Consider the following 13,166-nt stretch of genomic DNA (forward strand, 5'->3'; position numbering starts at 1 on the left):
GCACAACAGTATCCCTGGGGTGCTCCAGGTGAAATTGGGTGTCCAGTCACTGGTGTCTGGTGCTAGGGCACAGTCCCTGGAGTCCCAGTACCCACTGGGCTCCAGGGTGGGGATATCGGTTTGCAATTGTATCAGGTCAAATATAGTATCTATTCCATGCCTAGCTTTGTATGAGGAGCCAATAGCTAAAATCTCACCCATTGTAGTCAAGATTTACTAATGATGGAGGCAGCTTTAGGTACAAGTACACCCACAACGGATACTGATAGTTCCAGACAAAGCTGGGGACAAGAATGGCAATGGGATTCTATGAGGTTTGGATGATGATCCCTCCTTAACCACTTGGGCTAGAATAATAATTCCGGTGCTTTGGGGAGCAGGTGAATCTCCCAATACAGGGAGTGAACTTGAGGATTCCACAAGATCTCTGGGGACAAATAGTCACACGTCAGCTCTCCAAGGCAATGGGAGGAGTGAAGGGTTGAAGCAGGCTCACCATTGGTAATTAATGAAGGAAATACGCTTCTTCTGATCTCAGATGTAACTGTGCTGACAGTTCTTGTTTCCTATTCATCTGCCTGGTGACAACCTTCTGCACTCCAGGACAGACGCCAAGCATCATTATGTTGGAGGCAGAAGGACAAGAGCAACACAATTTGTTAGTACATGTGGTGTATTATATATGATACACCATATGTACTATCTTGTATGTGCAAAGAAGAGCTCCAATGACCTATGTTGTTCCGTACTCTCCGACCTTAACTGACTCAATTCACAATACACATATGCTGAAGTTCTCCTTCCACTCATGAGCCACCAGCATCCGCCCAATAGATGGCCCCAAATCGTTCCAAAGCCAAAGAATATCTGGGAGATATGGGAGACTCTGGGTCCCCTCATCACATTCTGCTGGAGGGCCCCCATCATTTTGCGTTACACAGTTAAGGCACTGGATCTCCCGTGGTCCCTGCAGATGGGCCACGACTGGGCCTTCTGACTACTCTGGTGAACCACAGAGAGTGTTTTTCGTATCTGAGGTCAGAAGAACGGTTTGTGACTGGAGAAGCTGCTGGCATAAGCTCCCATCCCTAACTCACAATTACTGGCTTTCAAGCATTTCACTGAAAGGGCAGCTCTGGGCTCAGCTGGCCTCTGCAGCACTTCCATCTGTGCTTATGCCAAGATGGCGACCCAAGACCAGCTGTGCTAAGGATGTTTATCATCTCTTTCCTGCAAAGTGCAATTAAAAGGCGTGTTTATGTCAGTTCAAATCGTTTAAGTAGAGGCCACGAGACGGGCAGGCTTCAGGTAAAGCTCCTGAGTCTGGAATGATAGTAATTTGTGGCTTGGAGCAGTGCCAGGGAAGGCTGCTGCGGTTTCATTCTTCCTGCCTCAGGGGAGTAGCTGCTTTCTCTAATTCCAAATGTTTTTAAACTTTCTCTGGAGGAGGCCTGGAAGGTAATTGTCAACCACAGCGTTTACTGGATACTTGTCTTGTCATGAGCCACTTAAGTGCCTCCTAACGAAGCATTAGTGGCTGGTTTCGAGGAGGCTGCTTGCATGCAAGCGTCCAAACACCGGTGAGAATATGATTTCCGCCATCAAAATGATCTACATCGCAGGATCCTCCGCCAATCGTGGCTATGGCAGTTGCTCCGACAGAGTATCTTCCAGGCACAATTGTACTTCTGTCACCAGACGTTTTTGGAGAATCAGACCTTACAGGGCATTGAATTCAGGTGTGCAGCGCCGCCTTATAAGGCGGTGCACTGAATTCAGAGAGGCAGAACTGCTTCACAGGGCAGTTACATGGACGAGACATAGGCCGCACCGTCCTACTAAGTGGCTACACTGACTTACAGGCCGTAACAGGTAGCAGCAGTGGGTTTAAAGAGACGGCACAGCGTTTTCTTTTAAATCTGTCTTTACTTTTTTCTGTCTGCAAAGTGATGCTGTTTTGTAACTCACACTGTAGTGGCACTACTGAGGTTAAAAGAAAGAGGCATGAGAAGTTGACTTCTCGCACAGAGTTGCAAGCAACCATTTTCTATATTTCTAACGGTCAGAAATATTTAAAATGACCCACCTCAGACATCCTAGGGCTCAAATGCCATGGCAACTAGTGTTTTTTAAAGTAGGATAAACTAAGAAAGCAAGAGCATTCATTTTACCTTTCTACAGTTTTATCATAGAGGGTTTCTTAGACTCTTTTCTCTTAAATTCCAGTGTTTAAGAAAATATTAATCCATTCGTTTTATTAATGCATCCAAGATGTCACCGAGCAATAAGAACATATGTTCCTTATTAGTCTCTGACTGTTCGTCCTCCAACATACATGTGATGGTATTATTATTTCTGATCGTGCCAAAATTTGGAGAATTTAACAAGAAGTGAGGCAAATCCTCGGTTGAGCCACAGTTACAGTTCACAGTGGGAACTTATTTTCTTTTCCTTAACAAAGATTTGAGACTGCAGATTACTTTTCTGGCTAGGGGAAAATGTCTCCTTTCCCTGTGGTTTTGTACCTTCACCAGATAAGACTGAACATTTTGAGAAGCATCAAAAGGCTGGCTTGGCCTGCTGGTTGAAAGTTGTCAAGGACTCTGAGCTATTTGTGCATATGTAAGTTGTTGAGATGTCTTCTAGCCATTATTTTTATTCCGTTTATGGGGATAAGCCCCAGACTGGGTTTACCTGGGGATAGACCTACTACAAAACGCATAGCTTTTTTTTTCCCCGCTGATGTTGAAGTTTAAATTGACACACAGAGCGAAATGTCCTATCCCAATCTTTTCAAGCCATATGTTGTGAAAGCCATTGGGCATCTATTCTGTTTAGAAAGATATCCAATGCCAGGTTCCAAGGCAATGGTAGAAAAGCCTCTTTGTAGTATCTGTATTGACTTCCAAAAAGTTTGTTCATTGCAGTCTATTTTTTAGGTGTTTTGTCCATACCCAAAGTTCAGCTCCATGTGAGATTTGACTTCTTCCAGTCTAGTGCCCCAAGGGTAAGCACTTTGGTGTCTCTTCAGTTTTTCCTAAAAACCATTATCTTTTTTCTGTCTCTTTATCTTCATACCATTTTCTTGCGAATAATTGTCTATTGCTGTTAATTGAGCACAGGCCCTTTAAAATCAGGATGAGCAATCAGGGTGGAATTGTCTTCATATAAAAATAAGGGACCTGGAAGCCTCTGATGGAAGGTTCATCTTGTGGGGTGTTCGGCTCTTCCTGGTGTAGATCATTCCTGTACAGGGAAAACAGTAATGGAGCAAGAAAATATTTCTGTTTGACTCTGCTGACAATGGTGAATCGTTTACTGAGAAGACCTTTTTGGTTAAGCCTATTTGGGATGTTGTGCAACATTATTATGAGAGAAAATAGTACTGGGTTCAAGCCCATGCCAGTCAACTTTTCTTCAATGTCTTTGTACTAAATCAAATGCTGCAGTGTACTCAGAATAGACCACCCATAGCCGAAGGATGGCTGGAAAGAATGCCACTTGCACAATGAGGCTAAAAGTTCAGTGTAGAATCAAGGATGAGTCCCAGGGATTCTTTTACAAAGAAAGCGAGAGCAGGATTGATCCCAAGGGTGGAGACTGAAGACAGCCATAAAGAGACGCACAAGGAAGGAATCAGCAGCAGAGCAAAGAAAAAGAAACACAGTTTTAGAAGGATTACATTTTAGGAAATGCGAATACAATCAGCCCCCAGTGACATACCTGCAGATTTTTATTGTTATGCGGGGTCTTCTTCTGTGTAGATTCAAAGGGGATAAGCAGAAGAGCGTTGGGGTGTGCGGCCAAAAACTGACCCTAAGTTTGCACCTACTCATACTGTGTGCACTTGGGAGGGCTCTACCAGAAGAGATTGTGTGTACATGATGCGACCTCTTGACACACAGTCCATATTACTAGTATCCAAATGTTTTAAACCAGACGCGCACCACATCCGCGGCTCAGGTTAACTCTGGGTTTTGTTCTTAGGAGCTGCTTAGTTATATGGTTGGCCTGAAGCTAGCCCATCTCCTTGCTTTACTTATTGTCAGCATTTTGATTACTAGGTCAGATCAACTATGCTTTAAGAAGTCTGAACCACATTTATTCAGGAAGTGTGAATGTACTAGATATTTCCCTTACAGATATCTTAGCAGGCTAGAACTTTGAGGTCACAAGAGAATGCAACTACACAACCAGAAATCATATTTAAATCACGAGGCCATTCTGATTCCTTGGAAGCAAGACAGATAAGACAAGGAATTCCCCAAAGGAATACAAGGCCTGAGCAGGTCTGGGTACACGCACAGGTAAAGCAACCTTTCATACCCTTGCACCGCAGCAAAAGTCAGCTGCCACAGAATTCTCCCGAGCAGGCGTAGCATCAAGGGGGCAGCGAATGTTTGGGGTGTGACAGCCCCCTAACAAATAGATTCTGGTGTGGGTAGTTGGATCCAAGCGCCTCTAGTTTGCGTAACAGTGTCTGTGGTCGGTTTCCACTGGGATTAGCAGCCCTCCTAGCACAGAATCTACGTAACACATTGCTGAGTCTGTACAAACCCACCCCTCCTCTTCCATCTCACATAGAACAGGTGTTAGAAATTGGGTCTCTAGTTGGCAGAGGTATGTACCCTGTCAAAAGAGGGACCACAATCCTAATCAGGGTAAGTCAGATAAACACTTCAAATTATTCTGTACTCACCCTTCGGTAGCTTGGCACAGAGCAGGCAAGCTTAACTTAAGAAGAAATGTGTAAAGTATTTGTGCAATACACACACAATAACACAGTCAAGACACCACAAAAAGACTCCACTCAGATTTAGAAAAATAGAGGATGTTTATCAGTAAATTAAGACCAAAATGACACAAATCCAATCAGTTGATTACAAGGTATTCACTTCTGAATACATCAAAGCAGTGCTTTAAGAAATATATGAGCATTTAAGTATGTGTATTACAGTAATTCTAGAAGCCAGGGCACTTCTATTAGGCAATTTATGATACCGCTGGGGGTTCGGTTGCACTCTCCTCTGTAGAGCGTTTGGCCTCTAATGAATCTCTATGGACGGGTACCAGTACGGTTGTGAGGAGCATGATAGCGGAACAACGAGGCCTCTTGGGCCCGGCTATAACAAAAGGATCATACGAACAGACAGCGGAGGGAGGAACAAGGCATGGTCACCAAAACAGCTTGGGTCTAATTGCACACCAAGGCAGTCAGGGGCACCCAAATGTGAGGAACGCAGCACAGTGGTGAGAACTGCTCGGGTCCAGCTGCACACCAAAGCAGTCACAGGCATGCAGTGGCAAGGAGCGCAGTACGGTGGTGACGATCGCTCAGGTCCGGACAAAGTACTTTTGAGGCTGTAGGAAGAGTAGACTCCAGTAGAGCACCCCTACGCTGAGGCGCTGGTATTACGATCCGTTGGTTGGCTTCCGTAGCAAGATGGAATCAGTGAGATTGTGCTGGTGGAAACACAGCCCACTGAACCCATAGCAATCGTGCAGCGCTGTAGTTCCCCAGATGCAGTGGGAAAAGCCAGAAGTTGGTGAAGAGATCTTTAATGTCCCTGAGATCTCAGGGAGAACAGGGGCAGGCCAGCAAGGCATTTTAATCACTGTGGGTGTAGTCCTTAGTTCCTTTTAGCAGGACAGAGGTCAGCAGGCATCAGGGCAGCACAGACAAACTGGGCAGCAGTTCCTGGGAACAGTCAGGCACAGCAAAGTGGCAATCCTTTCAGCACACCAACCTTTACTCCAGAAGAGTTTCTTTCGGGTCCAGAAGTGGGTATGACTTCAAAGGACCTCTCTGAAGTGCACAGGTCCCCCATTCTAACCCAGCCCTGGCCACAGACTATAATTAGGGGTAGTCAGCCCTTTGTGTGTAGACAGGCACTTTCCTCTTGAAGTGTAAGTGTGAGCGACCCTCCACCATTCCAGCCCAGGAAGACCCTTCAGTATGCATGTGAATGCAGATGCAGTTGAGTGACCTGTGTTGTGGGTGTCTGGAGGGAATGCATAAACGTAGTTGTCACCCAGCCCAGATCAGACGTGTATTAGAGACAGGCTTTCAGGCACACAAAGCAGTGAGAGCAGAGAAGTGCCCACTTTCTAAAAAAGGCATTTTAAAATATAAATAATAAATCTGACTTTACCAATAAAGAGGATTATCATTACCATTCCAATGATATGAAACATGATGCAGCTACTCTTTTCTGATCAGAAAACACAGCTTAAAAGTATATTAAGGAATTTCCGATGCTGGTCTATGAGAGGAGTAGGTCTCACAGTAATGAAAAATGACTTTTGGAGTTTTTCATTACCAGGTCATGAAAAGCATAAAGGTATGTGTCCTATCTTTTACCTACATGGCACCTTACCCTAAAGGCTGCCGAGAGCCTACCTTAGAGGTAGACTTATATGCAAGAAAAGGGGAGTTTAATGCTTGGCAAGAGGTTTTAAATTTGCAGTGGCAGTAAAACTGCACACACAGGCTCTGCAATGGCAGGCCTGAAACATGTTTAAGGTCTACTGAAGTGGGGAGCACAATCAATGCTGCAGGACCACTAGTAACACTTACTAGTGGGCCTTGGGTATTTGGTATACCACTTTACAAGGGACTTACAAGTAAATCAAATATGCCAATTGTGGATACACCAATGTTACCATGTTTAGGGGAGAAACACATGCACTTTAGCACTGGTTAGCAGTGGTAAAGTGCTGGGAGTCCTAAGGCCAACAAAAAGAACAGCAACAAAACAGGAGGTGAAAGGCAAAAGGTCTGGGATCAGACCACCCTCAGGATGGCAAGCCCAACAACAGGCTAGCAATAAACAAATGCCTGGTTTGCTATTATGTGGCAGAGAAGTATTTTAAATGTAATACTATTTTAATCCGTTCTGCTCCCAAAGAAGTACAGTTTATTTTTCTTGAGGTGCCTTGGTCGATTACAGAAAATGAAAAAAATATTTTACGTAATGGAAATGAGGAGAGTAAGGTAATCAACAGTGCTCATCTGATAGGACTCTGTCGTCCCACCTCTGGGGAAAGGTGTACACAGATCATTTGCAGTCTGGGAATCATCCTTTGAACTCATCTGGAGTCTCTTTCTGACTCCCGCTTGCTTCCCATTTCGATATTGTATGTTATTGAAAACATAGATTTGCTTCCATGGACATCCGGTCCCATAATGCATTGACTAGTAGTCAGTAAGACGTGATATCTGCAGTCGAATGCTTCCTATGGGAATAGTCCTGCTGTTCCTTTGTACTGGATTCTCTCCTACAGGATTTGTGAGACTGGAATTGCACGCAACTGTAACTCCACCCTGGGCTTGCTGCTGCCTGGAACTGCTTATGAGATGCCATTTCCTGTTTGTGCATTGTAGTTTGTTCCTCTGTGTACCGGACCTGTTGTTGGCTTGTTCTCAAGTCCTGTTCATGCTTTGTTTCAGCCAGAGCCTGTGCCCTGTTTTCCAGGCCTGTTCCTGTTTTGTTTCAGCCAGACCCTGTGCCCTGTTTTCCAGTTCTGTTCCTTCTTGCTTCAACCAGATCCTGTGCCCTGTTTTCCAGTCCTGTTCCTGCTTTGCTTCCTAGTTTGTTCCTTCTGTTCCTGGTAATATTTTCCCTTCACTGATTCCTTTTGCTTCTACCTCAGCGCCTGTAATTTCTCTTCCGTGTCTTAGACTTGGCCCCTAGTTTCTGTTCTCTTTTTCTGTGATTCTTGCAATCTCTAATTCTCTTGTAGTTAGCCTCTTGCTTGTTACAGTTTCTTAGAAATCCTGTGTATATTTGCCTGTTTTTCAGTTGCCAATTGCCTGCTCCCGACTATTTACTTCAGTTCTCAGGCTCCTTTCTAGCTCTTGCTCTGTATTTTCCTCTTGGGTTATTGTGTCTGGTAAGTGTACTATTAGTTCTCACCTGCGAATAAGTGTTTTCCTTTGTACAGGGGTTGGCTCCAGGTTTCCAGGAAGCAATTCCTGCCCCACCCTTTGTCTTGTGTTATATGTAATCCTAAGTGCTTTATCTGTGATAGTGTGCCATTGCTGTTTTCCAGCAATTGCCACTATGTTTCAAGCTGGACCCACAAGGGCTTGTCTTGTGCTTTAAGTACAATCCTTGTTTGTGACCTCAGGGTCCAGAGACAGAATCACTTCTTCTGCTTCCTTTCTATGGGGCTTGTGGGGTGCCTATCTGAAAGAATAATCTCCACAGAGGCACTGACGTTCCCTGTTTGGGAAGTTCTAAGACTCACCTGTGTACAACCTTAGTGGCGCCCGTGCGCGCACACACACACACACACACACACACACACGAAGAGAGAGAGAGAGATCGAGGGGTGGAAAGAAAGGACCAGACAGGGAGTAGAGAAGGAGAGAGAGAATTGGTGGATGGATGGAAAGAGAGAGGTGGAGCGAGGAGAGGAAGGGAGCAACACTGGTGTGAGCATTTTTGCCACAGCTGATTTTAGTTCCCTATTTTGGCCCTGCAAGTCAATGTGTCAGTAAATCACTGAGAACTTGGGAGTGGTAAAGGTAGAGCACCTAGGGCTATTTCACTTCTCTTATGGAAGCCTTCTTTCAAGAAACTCACAGAGTAGACCTTGCCTTAAGCCCTGCCCAGGCCCCTCCCATGTTTAGCTTGATTACGGGCTTCAACCTCAAGTTGGTAGTGTCACTCTTTATGAACGTGAATCACTATGCTGGGAGGTAAACCCTGCACTAATAGGGTACAAGGGGAGATAGCAGGAGTTATAAGTGTGACAATGAAGTTATGAGAGTGTGTTGCTGACAATAGATTAGAAGCAGGTAGGGTAGATGCATTAGTGCTTAAAAGGAATGAGAACACTTCTTGGCGGGAGGGGCAACCAGAATATGGAAGGTTGGGTCAGGAAGAGACTACATATAACCCGGGTTAATTCCTGTGCCTGGGCAAAGATTGCTCACATAATTTTGAGATTCATTCATCAATACTCCACTATTCGGTGAAAGAGACTAGCATCTGCCTACAGTGAAGCTTACTAGCCAGGAAAGACAAAGAATGAGAACTATGCTTTATCATTAGAGACACATGTCTTGCTTAATGCATGGATGTTTAAATACAAAGGAATACACACAGACTGATAACCTATCAGCATATCAAAAATACATCCACAGGGTCATGGAAAACTATTCAAGAGTAAGGAAATCCCCACTGGGTTGGATATGTTGTTCTGAGGAAACGTTTTCAGCAGCATGAAGTATGCCAAGGAATTAGTAGATAGTAAGACGATAGATATATTATCTAGATGACCCAAGAAGGTATTAATTATGTGTTCACTGTGTAAACCAGTCTTGAGGATTAAGTTTCCTCAATGTTTAAATATATGTGACCAGATTAAAACAGTAAATATATGCAAAACAAAAACTCTGGAGAAAGACTTCTAGCTGTGCATCTATAAATGAAGACATAGTCAACCTAGTAGGTATCTAGGACCCATACTGCACCAATGAAAACAGGTATCAATTAGAATCCAACATAAAGGTGACTGCACCTTCAGAACCTTACCTTTGTGCACAAGTGGTATTCTTCTTAAAGAACTCAGGTGAGTTACTGTCATCCTTGTGAGAGAGTGAGATACCCTTTCTCTGTGGTAGGGAGCCCCATTTAGCTGTTTAAGACTGACAGGATTATTTAAAGTTTGTTGAGCTATACTCTGTTCCACAGACCTGCCAACTATCACAGTGCCACTGTGTGTCACACAATTTGTGCTCTCTTCAGACAGTCACCCGGTGAGGAGCCCAAATCACACAGCGGCAGGGGAAACAAGCTGAAAAACATTTTCAGAGACAGTACACAGCCAATGTCCATTAAGAGGTGTGAAAGCACCCCAGGACATCAGGGGCAGCCTCAATGACCCTTTTTAGGTTGTGCGTAAGCTTACAAACTCTTGGACACTTTAGTATACTTCTTGTGGGCTTAAAGCCATTTCATTTGTTTGTTTCAGTGTCCTTTAAAAATCATTGCTTGCTAGTGGTCAGTCCTGCCTCTTTGTCCCTCCTTATTTCTCTTTCCTTTCTCTTAGGGAGCAGGGACCAAGTACTGTATGATTACACTTTGGTCTGTTATCTGTTTATTGGTGGACTATTTTTTTCTTGTTTTCCTGCTTCTTTTACTGTTTGCCTGTGTTCAGCTTAGGGGCTGTGTCTGCTTGCATTTTAATGTAGCATCCCTCCCTTCCTTCTCCTCCTGTGTTGCTGCATGCCCCTCCCAATCCCCCCCTCCAATTCCCCCTTGTGCCTGGTCCTCCTGTCCCTCACCCTGACTGAGGGGAGGCCCCAGCTGCCACAGAAGCCAGGAGTGCAGAGGATAGGGAGGTTTGGGGCACACCCGGGGACGGCTTCCAGACACCGAGCGCAGGAGCTGGCAGAGCCCATGGGGCACCCGGGCTGAGCCAGACCTACAGCTGCTTTGTGCAGTTCTGGAAGGTGTAGCAGTGTTCAGCTAGCCTGAGGATATGCTTTGTAAGGTGCTAGGTATGCTAGGTGTGAGGTAACTGAAGTGCCTGATCGCACCGCCCAGCAAAAGGCAGTGTAGAAATGTGTTCTTGGTCAGGATCACGGATTGATTCCATCTCTTCCTGGATGGGGCCAAAGGCTGGAGGTATTTTTGAAGAGCCCAAGCAAAAAACGTGTTGCATGAGGATCTATATCTTTACAGTAAAGCTGTGATCTTGAGGTCTTCTTTCTGGGTGAACAACATTTCCTTACCACACCCCATTTGTGCTGTGTTGGAGGTTTGTGTTTACCCAAATAAAATGTATTTATTCTTAAATACGCTGATCTGTTATGCACGTTGATAAGGTGTATGCACTTTAGTAAACTCTGTGCACATTATGCGGTCAGCAGTAACATTTCGAAGCAGATGAGATAACTTTCCTTCAGGAATTTGCTTGCATTTCACATTTTTTAATTTAAAAAACTCCCAAAACTCTTATTTTGCTTGCATTTGTACACATGCTCACTCCTGCACTTTTGCTGCTTGTTTGTAGATTGACTTGGAGTATGATACTTACGAAACCAAGCATGGTTATGCATAACCTTGATTGGGGAAGAGGATACCTTTCTGCAATATTTAAAGCTCTGGTGGTTGCAACTACAAGAGAAATCTGATGACACATAGAGGTTTGTAAGGGATCGGTTCTTGTAGTACCACCTTTTCACTGGTCTTTCCTATGTTTCAGTATTTTGGTTCTGTTATGGGTTACAGATGTGAACAGCCCTGCGCAAGGCTACTACCCACTATATCAGTAACCCAACTAATAGATATGTTGCAAGAAAACATATATATACATAATCAGGGAGCCATTAACAACTAGCTACATATTAATTAACTCTTTTTTCTTTTTGTTTTATAGAAAAAAAAAACAGTATGCCCCAATCCAATCATAAACAAATTGCCCCTCTCTGATATGCACCACTCCAATCCAAAACAATCTGTCCCATTCAAACCAGAACAATCTGCCCTGCTCCAATTTGCCATGCTCCACTCCAATCTGCCCCCCTCCAGTCTGCCCTACTCCAATCCAACCCAATCCAACCCACTCCAATCCAAAACAATCTGCCCTGCATATTTAAATATAAGTAAAATGGTTTACTGCTAACAAAAAATGTGATTTAAAAAAATAAAAATACAAGACAAATAAAAACCTTCAACAACAGAAAAAAGCATTCTTTATTTGCATATATTTATTCTTAAACAATACACGCTACACCACCCACCAACCAAGCTTACAATTACATTTGCACGCAGGCATATCATTACACTTTACTTTTTCCTACTAATGCACAGCAATAACAACAAAAAAATAACAATAAGTAGTTAACCTGCACTCACATCCAAAAGGGGAGACCTATTGGTTATGCCAGTGAAAACAATTTAATTAAAATTTGCCATTCAAAAAGTACTTAAAATATTTCCATGAAAGTGGTAATCCTATGGCTAGGGCCACTGGAATTGTGAGGTAGGATAGGGCCAAATCATGTGGCAGGGTTGAGTAAATAACGTGGGAAGAAACAGAAAGTTATGCAGCATTATGCAGCATATTTTGTAATTTCTTCACTTAATTAATTCACGGTTTTTAAATTTGGTAACACTCTGGGCATTGGTTGCACCTCATTAGTGCCAGTTTAACACCCAAATATAGGAATAAGCAACAGAAAGGTGACAGTCTCCTTCTTTGTCTCTTTCACACACACTCTTTCTGCTCCTCTGTCTAGAATTCATTCACGACCTCGTGCACAAACTATCTGTCTCTCCCTATCTTCCTTTTCTAACTATTCTGTGCAACTCTCACCCCTATCTATTCAATATGTCACATAATTCCACTACATAAATAAACTACAAGCCACACAATTCCACCCCACACAATTCCATAACAATTCAACACACATAGTTCCACTCCAAACCACATACCCAAACACTTAGATAAAAGGCACTGGCCCTCATTATGACATTGGCGGTAAATACTGAATACTGCTGTGCTGACTGCCGCCAACATACCGCCACACAGGCGAACATCCGTCTGCCAGATTATGACACATACACACAAAAACGACAGAAAACAGCCACAACCACAAATCTGCCAGACCCACTGAATGTGATAAACTGTTGGTACTACCACCCATACCGTTACGTCACCAAAATAAGTCCCCCAAATAATGACACACAAATCACCACAGGGGACATTCAACGGCGGTAAACCATTGGTGGTGCACACCATTGCAGCAGAAATGGTCACCCAAATACAAAACAACACAACTTTGGCGAGAATCAAAAACCCACTGTAGGAGGCTGGCCTGGCTTGTAGTGGGTACCAGAGGTACTTACACCTTGTGCCAGGTCCAGTTATCCCTTATTAGTGTAGAAGAGGTGTTTCTAGCAGCTTAGACTGATAGAAGGTAGCTATGACAAAGCAGCTTAGGCTGAACTAGGAGACATGTAAAGCTCCTACTATACCACTGGTGTCATATGCACAATATCATAAAAAAACACAATACACAGAGTTACTAAAAATAAAGGTACTTTATTTTTATGACAATATGCCAAAAGTATCTCAGTGAGTACCCTCAGTATGAGGATAAGTTATATACACAAGATATATGTACACAAACCAAAATTAGGTAAGTAATA

The sequence above is a fragment of the Pleurodeles waltl genome, chromosome 3_1 (genome assembly GCF_031143425.1).
Source record: "Pleurodeles waltl isolate 20211129_DDA chromosome 3_1, aPleWal1.hap1.20221129, whole genome shotgun sequence".
Lineage (NCBI taxonomy): Eukaryota > Metazoa > Chordata > Amphibia > Caudata > Salamandridae > Pleurodeles > Pleurodeles waltl.